Source organism: Ctenocephalides felis, unplaced genomic scaffold, assembly GCF_003426905.1.
Source record: "Ctenocephalides felis isolate EL2017-DRISC unplaced genomic scaffold, ASM342690v1 CF-g0.4_SCAFFOLD_01886, whole genome shotgun sequence".
In the NCBI taxonomy this organism is placed as follows: Eukaryota; Metazoa; Arthropoda; class Insecta; order Siphonaptera; family Pulicidae; genus Ctenocephalides; species Ctenocephalides felis.
In genome coordinates this window covers 158694591-158707056 of record NW_020538040.1, presented here as the reverse complement: position 1 = coordinate 158707056, position 12466 = coordinate 158694591, and the positions used below count along the sequence as shown (strand labels likewise).

Sequence of the window (12466 nt, the reverse complement as noted above, 5' to 3'; positions counted from 1 at the left end):
TTACTTCCGACTATTCTCTTCTCCGAACAAAATGAGGATGAATATAGCCATAAACTTCATACTGAACTTCTAAATCTTAATTCAAGCGGTATCATAATCGGTTCGCGGAGAAAGATATTAAACTTAAAAGAGAGTTCATCGAGATTTGCTCGAGAACAATAGAACACACCTGAGGAGCGAACAATGACATTCATTTATTGCATTTATTTTACGATTATTACTCGGTACAAGTTTGTTGAACCCTGGAAGACGTCTAATAAGCCCCTTGGAAAGATGGACGTAGTAAAAATAAGATTTATTAACAATGTAATTCCATCTTAGCTTTAGAAGCATGTAATTGTTTTTATTAAATCCGTATCACATAATTCTTATTTACAAATAAGTTTATTTTTTACCAAATATGTGGAACAGAGTAATTATTACTCATCAACTATGTAGAGTAAATGGATTCCAATTATTTTAATAACCAAATATTTCATTTCATTTAATAAATTCTATAAATAAAATTAATAACTAGGTATAGTAAATTTTGCCACAATGCAAATAATGTTTATTGAAATTTTTTAATGCCATTATTCCAAGCATTAAAAATTTTTTTACAATTAAACCACTTTTCCTAAACCCATAATATTGAAAGATGTTCGTTAAGACCATAAACTTAAAATACTGAATATAAAACAATCATAAAAAAAGTTTCGTCTAAATCGTAAAAAAATAGAGTTACATCAAATAGCTTTTAAATGTTTAAAATCGGTGCATTTAATATTTAAGAAACGTCGACGAATTCAAATATTTTGGCTCACATACACACGCATATTTTTTACAATTATAGGCTCAAATGGTTCAGAATAATATAATATTGTTAATATAATTTATAACGAATGGAAAAACAACTATAAAGTTGTTTTTACAACATACCATTATAGTATACAATATCCCTTTACGACTGACACATTATAAATTCCACAAATTTACAATTATCAGTTGGACAGTTGCAAATAAAATAGAGTTAACAAATATAATAGAGATAAAAGTTGCAAATATAATAGAGAATTTAAAAAAAATGAAAAAAAGATTTGGAACGTCGAAAAAACATAAAATTAGTGTCAAGTCGATTTTTCTGGCAAAAACACGAACTTCTCAAATAAAGCTCAGAATTTGAAAGCTCGCAAATTACCTACACAATTACATATTTTTTCCAATTTTGGATTGAAACTATTCGGAATGAAACCTCTAGAAAAATAGAATTAGTAAGTCGAGTTTCTTGGTTAAAACAAATTTGTTTTTTTCGAGAAATTAATTATAGAATGATTAATGAAATTTGCAAACACATTTTAGTACTGTTTTTTAAAAGTGGGTCTTTTAAAGTCAACCAATCTAGAAAAATTTAGTAGAGTTCAACAAAAATCTTAATTTTTTAAATTTTGGAGCAATTGTGGTATTTTTCATGGTGTTTCTAGAAATGTTATTCGCAATTCAAAGATGTAGAAGTTTAAATGAACAATCATTAATAAAATAATAAAAGTTAACCAAAATGAGCGAAAAATGTTTATAATTTTACCTAAGCTTTAGGTTGGACTTGAAAGCTCCTAAATTCCAAAACAACGTGAAAAAATTTTTTTTTCAAATTTTATTCAGGTCAGTTAAGGTCAATACTCTCAGTATAGGGTTAAGATCTGGGATACCCTATATATATATATATATATATATATATATATATATATATATATATATAAATACCTATATATAAATATATATCATCTATGTCTATAATCTCGGTATTATATCGTTTAGAAAAGATTGAGAGGAATTATGAAGAAAACGAAAGTCATGGATCGTTAGACTGGAGATTTATTTCCTGTTCTGAATCAAACAATGCTCGGTGGTATCATCAGCTGTATTGATGAAGCCACATATTGTGTACTCTACTGAATCAACGGTTTTGTGATTTACCACATTAATAATAAAGAATATAATTTACAGACAAAATTTTGATCTAAAATGGAGAAAAAACACTCACAATATCATAAAAGGTAAATACATTCTAAAAAATGCACTTAATAATGATATAACTAGAATTTTGAAATAGCATCGCTAAGTTTAGACGAATATTATCTGTTCACGAAATATATAGTTTTTAACAAAAATTACAACTTAATAAAATATTGTTTTTTGTAAAAATCTTACTTGGCTTAAATTTGCGATTGTTTATATTATACTTTATAGAAATATTTTAAAATAAAATTTAAGTTTGCTATCAAACTAATGAGTAGGGGGGTAAGGCGAGGCACAAAGATCCAATTTCACTTTGGGCAATTATATTGTGAAAACCAAAGCAATTATATTGCAACACATATCACACAACTATCTGACTATATTCAGTAAAACTTCCAGCTAATTCATCATTGTAGAAGTATGATTTTTCTTATATTATTCAAAAATTTGTCAGTTGGAACTTTTTACCCCATGGGATAGCCAGGAGGCAAACAGGACATTTTAAAAAAAAATTACGAAATAATAACTACATTATTCAACCAACAAAAAATATGAGTGCATTTTTTACAGAGATAAAACTGTATATAACTTTGATCTGGTATTTTGTCAGAACTATTCATCAGCAGAGTTGGAATAATCAGTTTTTTTTAATTTATATCTTGTGAAACTACTTTTTCAAGTTGATTAATATTTTTATTCACTATTTTTTAATGTTTACACCTTTGTCAGGGTTGTCCTTTTTAGCCCCACTCACGTCTAAGTCCTTATACTGTTATATGAAGAAAAAGTGTTGAAAAATACAAACAAATTCAAAATTACCAATATATTTCATAAAACTGTTAGAAAACGTATACTTGAGAATAAATTTACAGTCACCTGAACTAAACAACAGTGCATAACCAAAACACTAACAACAAACTAAATACTTTTGTTGTAAATTTTCAAACATTGTCGTTTATCTCTCGATGGCGTAGTCGTAAGAATTAAGGTGATGGTTGGTTGTACATCTTTTCCCTCTACTTTTAAATACTGTTATTAAAAAATTCTTAACTTTACTTGTTTTTGAGATATCGGTGGTGGACCTTTTTACCCGCGGACTTTGAAGCAACGCTCGATACTATATTCTATAACAAAGTACCGTCAGGAGGTTTAGCTCTACAGTTTAAATCTAGGCACACCAGATTTCTTTACGTACAAGGCTGAGCATTCTGAAATGTTTGATTGTACGAAATGGGCAGTTTTCGTTTGCTGATGTACTGACATAAATAACTATGAGTCGAGGTTGGTCATTTTTTCCCATTAAGACGGACATAAACCGACCTCAGGGCTATAGAACGCCACAAGCCACGGTTAAGGGGACTAACGCGTCGCAAAGCTAATTTTCAACCGACTTCTATTACTCACATACGACGGACCCTGGGGACTTACATACTGAACTATCGAAACTATGGACCAGAATTTATCTAAGAATAATATTTTTTATATATTATTCGAACAGCAAACAGAACTACAGAGTCCTGAAAGCTGTTGTGACGATTTGATTTAACTAACTACTTTTTATAGATAGCAACTATTTACATTACATTACAATTTACATGTGAAATTTTTATTAATGCAGCAATCTCTAGCAATGACTTCACACTTAGAGATATACTGCTATCTGCTGCAAAAACACTTGTCACTGCTGCTTGACATCAAGCTGCCCGATGCGAGTATAAAATCTGGGAAATCTTATTTACAACTTATAGCTCTACTAACCAAGAATCCACGGGAAAGTGCAGCTCAAAAAAAAAAAAAACTAGTGGTGCATGGCATAGGCAAATTTCTGGAACTTCCCGTACTAAAAATACTGGATAAGAAACCTTTAAATTTTTCTAAAATCTTTGAAAAAATGAGATTTTTGAGAAATTTAAAAGTTTTGAAAGAAATTGACTTTAGAAAAATTAGATTTTTTTGTATTTCGAAATTATTTTTATACTTGGAATTTTTCTGAATATATTAAATTATTTTCAAAGCAATCGTGTTGCATGTTGCGTGGCTATTTCAGATAAGAAATAACAAATCATAATCAAATTCATACTCATTATCACAATCTCTAAAAAATATCTTATGATTTGATGTCCCTATGTCTAATGATCATTTTTGACTGCCAAATAGATTTTTTTTTTTAATTTTTTCTCTCGATCTCTGAAACCGCTAGACCTATTCAAATCAGGCGCTCCGTTCTCTCAACAATTAAATTTTCATTTTTGCACCGTATCTTCGAAACGGCTAGACCTGCCTTTGCCAAAAACTAATCAGCACATCTCCTTATCAATTTTTTGAATTATACAAATCGGTTGATTCATGTTCCAGAAATCGTCGGCAAAAAATTGTATTCGCATATACATACACACACACTTCATCCATTTTTACTAAGGTATGCCAAAATGTTCAGAAACCTCTGGTACGTAAAGATATATAAAAATTTTCATTTTCGACTTTTTGCGATTACTATTATAACTTACTACTATAACTTACCCTACGGAAAGTTAATAACACATAACATTTTTGTAGTACTATTAATATAATTGCTTCAAACAACATAAATATAAGCAATAAAAAAAATTGTAAACTTGTAATATGCAATGAAGAAGTAGCATTCTGATTCGTTAGTACGCTCAAATAATTTGAAATAAAAAGTTTCATCATATTCAAAAATATACCGCGTATATTATATTTCATATTACTAACCACTATTCTAAAATGAATATTCTATATGAAATGAATAAAACTACTGTATTTAAAATATTCATTGTTAAAATTTCAGCACAAAATTACGTGACTGGCAGTACAATACACTACCGAATATTGGAGAAATGTGCAATGAAAATATACTCACTGTATAAACTCTATTAAAATCCAAACCGTGTGCTATTTGCAAACAAAATATAAAAAATGGAAATAAAAACCGTGTAAACTAAATGAATGCATTCAAGCGCTTTGACAATATTGCTTCTGTAAATATTTTCAACAAATTCTGTTAAAACCAAACAAAAACCCAAATTGAATTTAAAATTATTTTAATACTTCATTTTTGCTCTTCGTTTGCTGAAACTACATTGTATTGTAAGTGGAAACATGACACAGAAATTAAGTATTCAAATATAATTTTTGCATTACACCTGTACAGGAAAAAATAAAATATGACTAATTACTCTGCTGAATGAGATAATCTCTTTATTTTAAATATGATTCCAGACGCAGCGTTTCAACTAATCTGATACAACGTGAATACAGAGTTAAATAATTAACATAATTAAATAAAATAAAATGATTAAGTTTAAATATGATGAAATTCATATAATATAACCTGTAGGATTCATTCTTGCATCTCGATATTAGAGTTGTCTAGATTTATGAATAATATCTTTTGTGGCATATACACAATTTATATTTTCTATTGGCGTATTTTTTATTTTTATTTTTCATTTGTATGTGTGTATTGGATAATTTTCAGAAATATTTGAAAAAAAATATATGAAAGCTATTCATAAATAAAAATCATTTTTGTTCCTATACCAGATTACATGCAAAATACATGCATTGAAAATATCATTTATATTAAATGATTTACTCCACTATTTAATATATTTAATATTTAACATACCAATCTTCAAATAAAGATTGACAAAATTTAATTCCGATCATATTTAAATATCGGTCAAAAATTGATTACAACAAATAAAAAGCTTCAATGCTTATTTTCTATATAAAATACTGGTTTATAAATGTAGAAATTATTTTGTGTTTCTAAAATAAAATCAACAACAAACAATTTTGCATATCGATTAGGAATGCAAAGTTATTGAATTTATTAAGAACAAATTTGGAAGTTATTAATTTTTTTTTACAATACCAATATTCTAAATAATGTTTCTAAAATATCTTGATAGACTTCCATACGTTTCACTTCCTAGGTTGACTATTCTTCAAAATTCTAAAATTATTGGAAAAACACAAAAAGCGCACCCTATGAATGAAAGACTAGATTAACGGTCACAATTATAAAAAAAATATTTTATTTAAATGAATATTTTAAATAGTATTTCAAACAACATATGAATGGCGACAATAAGTTGATCAAATGTACAACTGATTTATAAATGTATAATTTTTTTTCTGTGTCTGGATCGATATGTCTATAAAAAAAGAAAATTATAATAAAAAAAATAAATGCCTAAAAATGACATGGTTTTTACTAGTTCAAATGATTGTCGTTATCGTGTTGATTTTAGGTTTTTTACTCGAAATTTTTCAAGAATAAAATTATGAAGTATTTTAGCATTTTACAATCCTGATCATTAGCGCCAATTTTGATGAAAATTTTCAACATACGGACATTTTTTTCAAGGAGGGTTCTAAAAGTCGACTGACTTTAATAATTTCAAATTTATGGTTCAACAAAAAATCTTAATTTTTGAAAACTTAAAGTAGTTATATCATCATTTATAACTGTGGTCCTAGAAATGTTATTTAAGATTATGTATTCAAAGTCGAATTAAAGAAACTTATTAAAAATTAACCACAATAATTGAAATGGTCACAATTTCACCAAAGCTCTAGGTTTTTTCCGAAAGCTCATAATCAATAATTTCCAAACTATGTGTGATTTTTTTTTAAATTTTTTGAGGAAAGTCGCGGGTCAATACTATCACCCCGTTTTGGCTTGGCGTTGAGTTCTGGGACACCCTGTATATCAAGCGTAATAAAAGAGTATAATAACTTTGAACAAATAAAAATATTTTCTGCATCAGTATTTACCTCTCACATGACTCTTTTCCAATAATGATAACGTTTCTTAAATAAGAGAAATGTTGAGAAAAGCAATGAAAATTCCGATGTCGCCAGTACTGCACCCACAGAGCAATTACGTATATATATCATCTCTCGCAAGAAATGTACTGTAATAATAGAATAACACACTTAAGTAATGGACTTCTCGATGTGTTTTTGTATTATTTCATTTAACTATACTTTTTATCTGTATTCGTTCTTGTGCAAACTTATCTTGAAGTCCTCGACCGCCCACATTTTATCACAAGAGCGAGTTGAGTTCAAAGAAATACACAACAGACAAAGGTAGGAGACGATCCTGTAATAATATTCAAGCGAAAGTGTTTACAAGTTTCGCAAAATTAATCCTCTAAGGATTCGATATTAAAGGATATTCGAAAGAAGATGTTGTTTCGTATGCAAATAGTAAAAGATAAATGATAGTGTCATTTATACTATGTTAACTTGGGCGATACTAAAGTAATAAATTGTGTTAAAATTGACGTCGAGAACTTTTTCCATCAGGATGTTCGGATTAAGTTTTTATATGATATTCTAAATATTATGACGAATAGCTGCTTTATATGAAAAAATATATACCTATCTCTATTGTAAATATAAATTTTTGTTTTCCTTTCTTCCAAATGCTGAATAATACTATTTGTATATTAAATATGTTTTTACTATGAATTGCATGAAATTATATTTACCATATACATACTGTATACTCGTATTGGATGTATGGATAGCAATAAATTGTACAGACAATTTAGTTTGCATAATTTAAATTGCACAGGTTGTTAATTTTACTGATAATGATATTGTGTATTTGAGGAAAGCAAAAGCAAATTGTGCAACACAAACAAAGATATTATAAGCACTAAAATTATGCCAACCACTAAATATGCTGTATCATCAAACTGAAATCATTATTAAATCGGATTGTTCAATCGTTAAGATACAAATCAATATGAAATAAAGAAACAAGCTTTAAACTAATAATGGAGGTGGATCAAATATTGATCCAGAATATGAATATTTAGAACAAGGTTAATCTCAAGATCCGTTTCAATACAATACCAATTAAAACAATTTTCTAATTATATTTCGGAATACTTGATACGTTACAAACATAGGTACTTAGGAAATTAAGTACTTTTCGTTAATGAGATTATATTAAATACTTCTTGGATTTATGTAATGAAATTTCTTAGATTATTCTCATTAAATAAGCTCACTAATCCGGCTAAGACGCAAGTCGAGAATACAAAGCCGTTCAAGTCAGTCCAGTTGTGTGTAACTGTGTGTGCCGTTAGAGGAACTGGGGGTGCAGACCTGCGGTCGCGTAATGTTGATCAGGGGAGAGTAACCTTTGAATTAACATAAAATTTTTCCATATAAATTATGAAGTTTAATAGATCAATTCTATTAATGGTAAAAATTTATTAAATATAGATAGGCTAACCATGGGTAAACCACGGGTTGACCATGCGTAATCCCTAGGTTAACCCTGAGTTACCATTTAAACAGTGCGAAAACGAGAAATTCGAGCACGTAACATAACATAAATCTTGAATAGTGTAAAAAATAAGAATATATAAGGATTGCAAGGTGTCTATTTCATACAGTCTATTTCATTTAGTAATTATTTTTTAGTTTTTACATAGTTAGGTAGCTATCAAGTGTAAATTCTGAGAAATTTTTTGAGGATTACAATTTCTTTTGTTCTTTGTTGCATTTTTTTTGAAGATTTTACATACAACATTTTATCCAAAAGGCTATTACTAGATTAAATTCATATTGAATTGAAAGTAAAATTAAATTTAACAAAGTAAAATTACAAAGTTTTGAGGAGTTTTGAAAAATGGTATTAGTAAAATATTTGTAAGTACTTATTTCGAATAAGAACCATATAGCATTTTGATAGAATAAAAATATGATACACGATGTTGTAAAAAGAATAATATAACAAATAAAAGATCTGACACAAAGAAGAATGATAGCAAGATATAGTAACATAGAATAAACAAACAGCTGTACTACTAGTAGTTTGTACTACTACTAAACAAACAGCTGTACTACTACTAAACAAACAGCAGCTACTAGTAGTTTGTAGATAAAAGTAAAATTTATACTATCGAATTTTGAAAATCATACCCGAAAGCACAATCAACGGATTGGCATTCGATTTGAACATTTTTTTTAAATACGACTAAACATTGCTGACGTTTTGAATCGAATAAGTACAAATAATTTTTTTTTTTAATCTTGAAATTGTCGTTTGTTAATAGCATTTCATCACGTGCGTGCTGTTTGCATTGATATTTTTTAGTATTTTATACGTTTATATAATTATTTACAGCCTTTACTCTGCTCTTATCTTGGTTGACGATGTTGCTGTAACAGGTGAGAAGATCTCTACTATCTCGAAAGCAAAAGCGGTCGATGTTGAGCAAACGTGAAAGACCTGATCAGAAACATCAACTCAAACATAAACTTTAATCTGGACCACCAGTTGCTGCCCCTGCTGCTGCTTGTGGAGCTGCCGCCCAGCTGCAGCTGCTAAGGAGGAAAAGAATAAGGAATCTTCTTCGCCACCAGATGAGTCTGTTGACGATATGGGCTTTGTTTTGTTCAACTGAGTTCTTCATAATTTAAGAACGTGTGCAAGTGTGATGAAATGTATTTGAACTGTTCAAATAAAATATCATTAGTAATTGGTGACCCGTACGAAAAGTAAATATAGCAATACGAGTTGGCGTTAGTTTTGAGACCATGTTTTATAACCGATCATAATTATTTATCAATGGTAATTAGAATTACTAAACAGTGTCCAAAATATGCGGAATTACGGAATGCTAAATTCTGCCTCATCTCCAGAATGCAAGATGGTATTAGGCATCAATCGAAAAAACTCTTCCAAGTCATGTGGATCATCTCCCTTGGCCACTCCTGATGTATTGCGACTATATAGCGTTAGCCGTTTCTTCTTGGGAGAGATTAGAATTAAGAGCGGGGTCGTTACGAGGCCGAAGCGAAGCGGAAGATACTCATTGCATGAAAAACAGAAAAACAGGACGGCAAAGAGCGCGCCGTGCATTTGTCTGATGTCATCGAGATACTATATTACATGAAGACATCACAGTCGGAGAGAACGATTCGACGACTTGGATGATATGGATATGATGCACATGGAAAACTCACATACGATACGACGATAGGGAAAGACATGGATTAATATTCTCTTGAAGACAAATATACTTTATTAATAGTAAAGACTTTAAATGCATTTCCTATATTTAAATTATCAACTCAAACCAATGCCAGGCGCTCAAGAAGGTCCCAAATTGGTTGATCCACCAAGACTCCAATATGTTCACGATAGCAGAAGAAGTTAGAGGACAAGTTCAAAACCAGACTTGATCACCTAAACCAACTTTCTCTCATCAAATACACCCAGAAGATTCAAAATAACTAACCATTTAGATTTAGTAAATAAAATAATGTAGAGTTATTACTGTTCTGTTTCCTTCTCTCATCCATTTCCAAACCTAAAAAGATTACCACTGGGTAAGATTTTAAAATCTTATATTTACACATTCACTGAATGCCTTACCAGGCAGATTGTAATTATATGTACCTAAATAACAAAAGAATTTTCAAATTATGACCAAAAATTTTAGACTTACGGATGGGGTTCATAGAGTAATTTTCACTTTATTAGACAAACTATTTCTACTTTGAATATAGACTAGACTTAAAGATAAAATATTGATATTAATAAATTTATTGAATATTTGATTGAAATTCTTAGCTCATAGTTTACTTTGCGATAAAACTTTTTGTTAAGACTGTTGATAACTGAACATCTACATTAAAAAATGAATATTTGCCGCATATATTATAAACTAATAGTCATGGCATCGTGATTTAAGGGATATTGCTGAAACTTACCACGAATTAAAATTTGTTGAAAACTTTGCTAAAATTAGATTTTTTAGAATATTGAAATTTATGAAAGTATTGACTTTGAAAAATTTGAATTTTCACAAAATTGATTTTTATTTTTTAAATATCGAAGCGCGTAAGCACCGCATCGTGAACAATGTGTAAATAAAATTTGTACTTATTTTTAAAATCAGTATAAAATATCTGATAATTTGATGAGCATATGTCTAGTCATCATTTTTGACCGGCAAATGGCTTTTTTTTTCACTTTTATTATTGGATCGCCAAAACCGCTGGGCCCGCCTTTTCGAAACTTTAGTCAGTTTTTATTTCATCAACACAAGTAATTTTTTTTATATAGTTCAAATAATAATTTAATAATTCGAATCGGCGCTTCGTTCTCTCTAAAACTTGATTACCATTTGTGGTATTTTTACCCCGTATATTTGAAACCGCTAAATCTCATCAATAATAGGAATCGAATGTTTTTTGAATTATTCAAATCTGTTGATCTGAGTTCCCAAAATTGTCGACGAAAATATGTATCCGAACACACACACACACATACACGAAGTATGTTATAAAACGCTATAAAATGTTATAAAAGGAACGCTATAAAATACAAAAAATCATGAATAAAATAACGATAATTGAACAATTGGAAAAACTTCATTCTTAAAATGTGAACAAAAGTGATAGAAAAAGCTGGATGAAAAATTTGTCGAGAATTAGAAACTTACCAACATATTAGTTACACTTAAGTAGATAAGAAATCAGAGCTTTTACAGTAAACGATAATAATTTATCAACAAGATTTATACTTTCAGCATTCGAGTTAGAGAAAAACCCAGTCAGAGAAAAACCTTGCCAAAGTATACTTACAAGGGTGCACTAGAACCGTTCGATTTTTTCGCGAAAAATATGTTCTTTCATTTAAGATGTTAGAGAAAATAAAAAACTTGTATATTACAGAACACATTTCCGCAATTATTATTATTATTATGCAAACTTTACTCATAATCATGATAGACATCCGTGAAAAAGAAAAATAAGAGCAATCTATTCATTAAATAACGTTTCCATTATTTTCCACGATGCAGTTTCAAGTTGAATTTCCTGCGAGCAAAAAATCTGCATAGTACACCGTAAATGCAATTAAGATTGAATTGATAAGGGATGTTTCATTTTCGCTGCTGGATATTGTGTTTACTTTAACTTCTTTTCTGCTAATAATTTCAACGTATCATAGTTTTCGCTTATTAAATATTCATGGTCCTCTTCGTAATATTTCTCGGAGGACGTTGGAAAATTATTTTAGAAAATTGCACGCTCTTGAGAGAATTTTGACAATAGGGTGAAAACAAATAAAGTTAAGAATTTTTCAACAACAATATTTGAAAGCAGAGGGAAAAAGGTGTATAACCAGCCATTATGTGGATTTTTACAACTTTACAACTTTACAACAATTGAAAATAATTGATAGGTGCTAGATAAAATGCATATAATATCTGTATTTAGAAGTGTATGTATTTATGTATTAAATTATTAATTCTCAAAGTGAAATTATAAGCATTCCGACAGATTAATACTAAATGATTTGTAAATAGTAATTTCCAAAAATTTATGAAAATTGTTAGTGGTGTTTCAAAATAGTATATTTTAATTTTTGCTAATTTTTTTTTAAATTTTTGTACTTCGAGTGTGACGC

At 29.0% G+C, this 12466-nt stretch overlaps 1 pseudogene; it reads left to right on the top strand.

The window, feature by feature from the left end:
- Window positions 1-2001: 2001 nt before the first annotated feature.
- On the top strand, window positions 2002-9452 carry LOC113376126 (annotated as a pseudogene).
- The last annotated feature ends 3014 nt before the right edge of the window (window positions 9453-12466 follow it).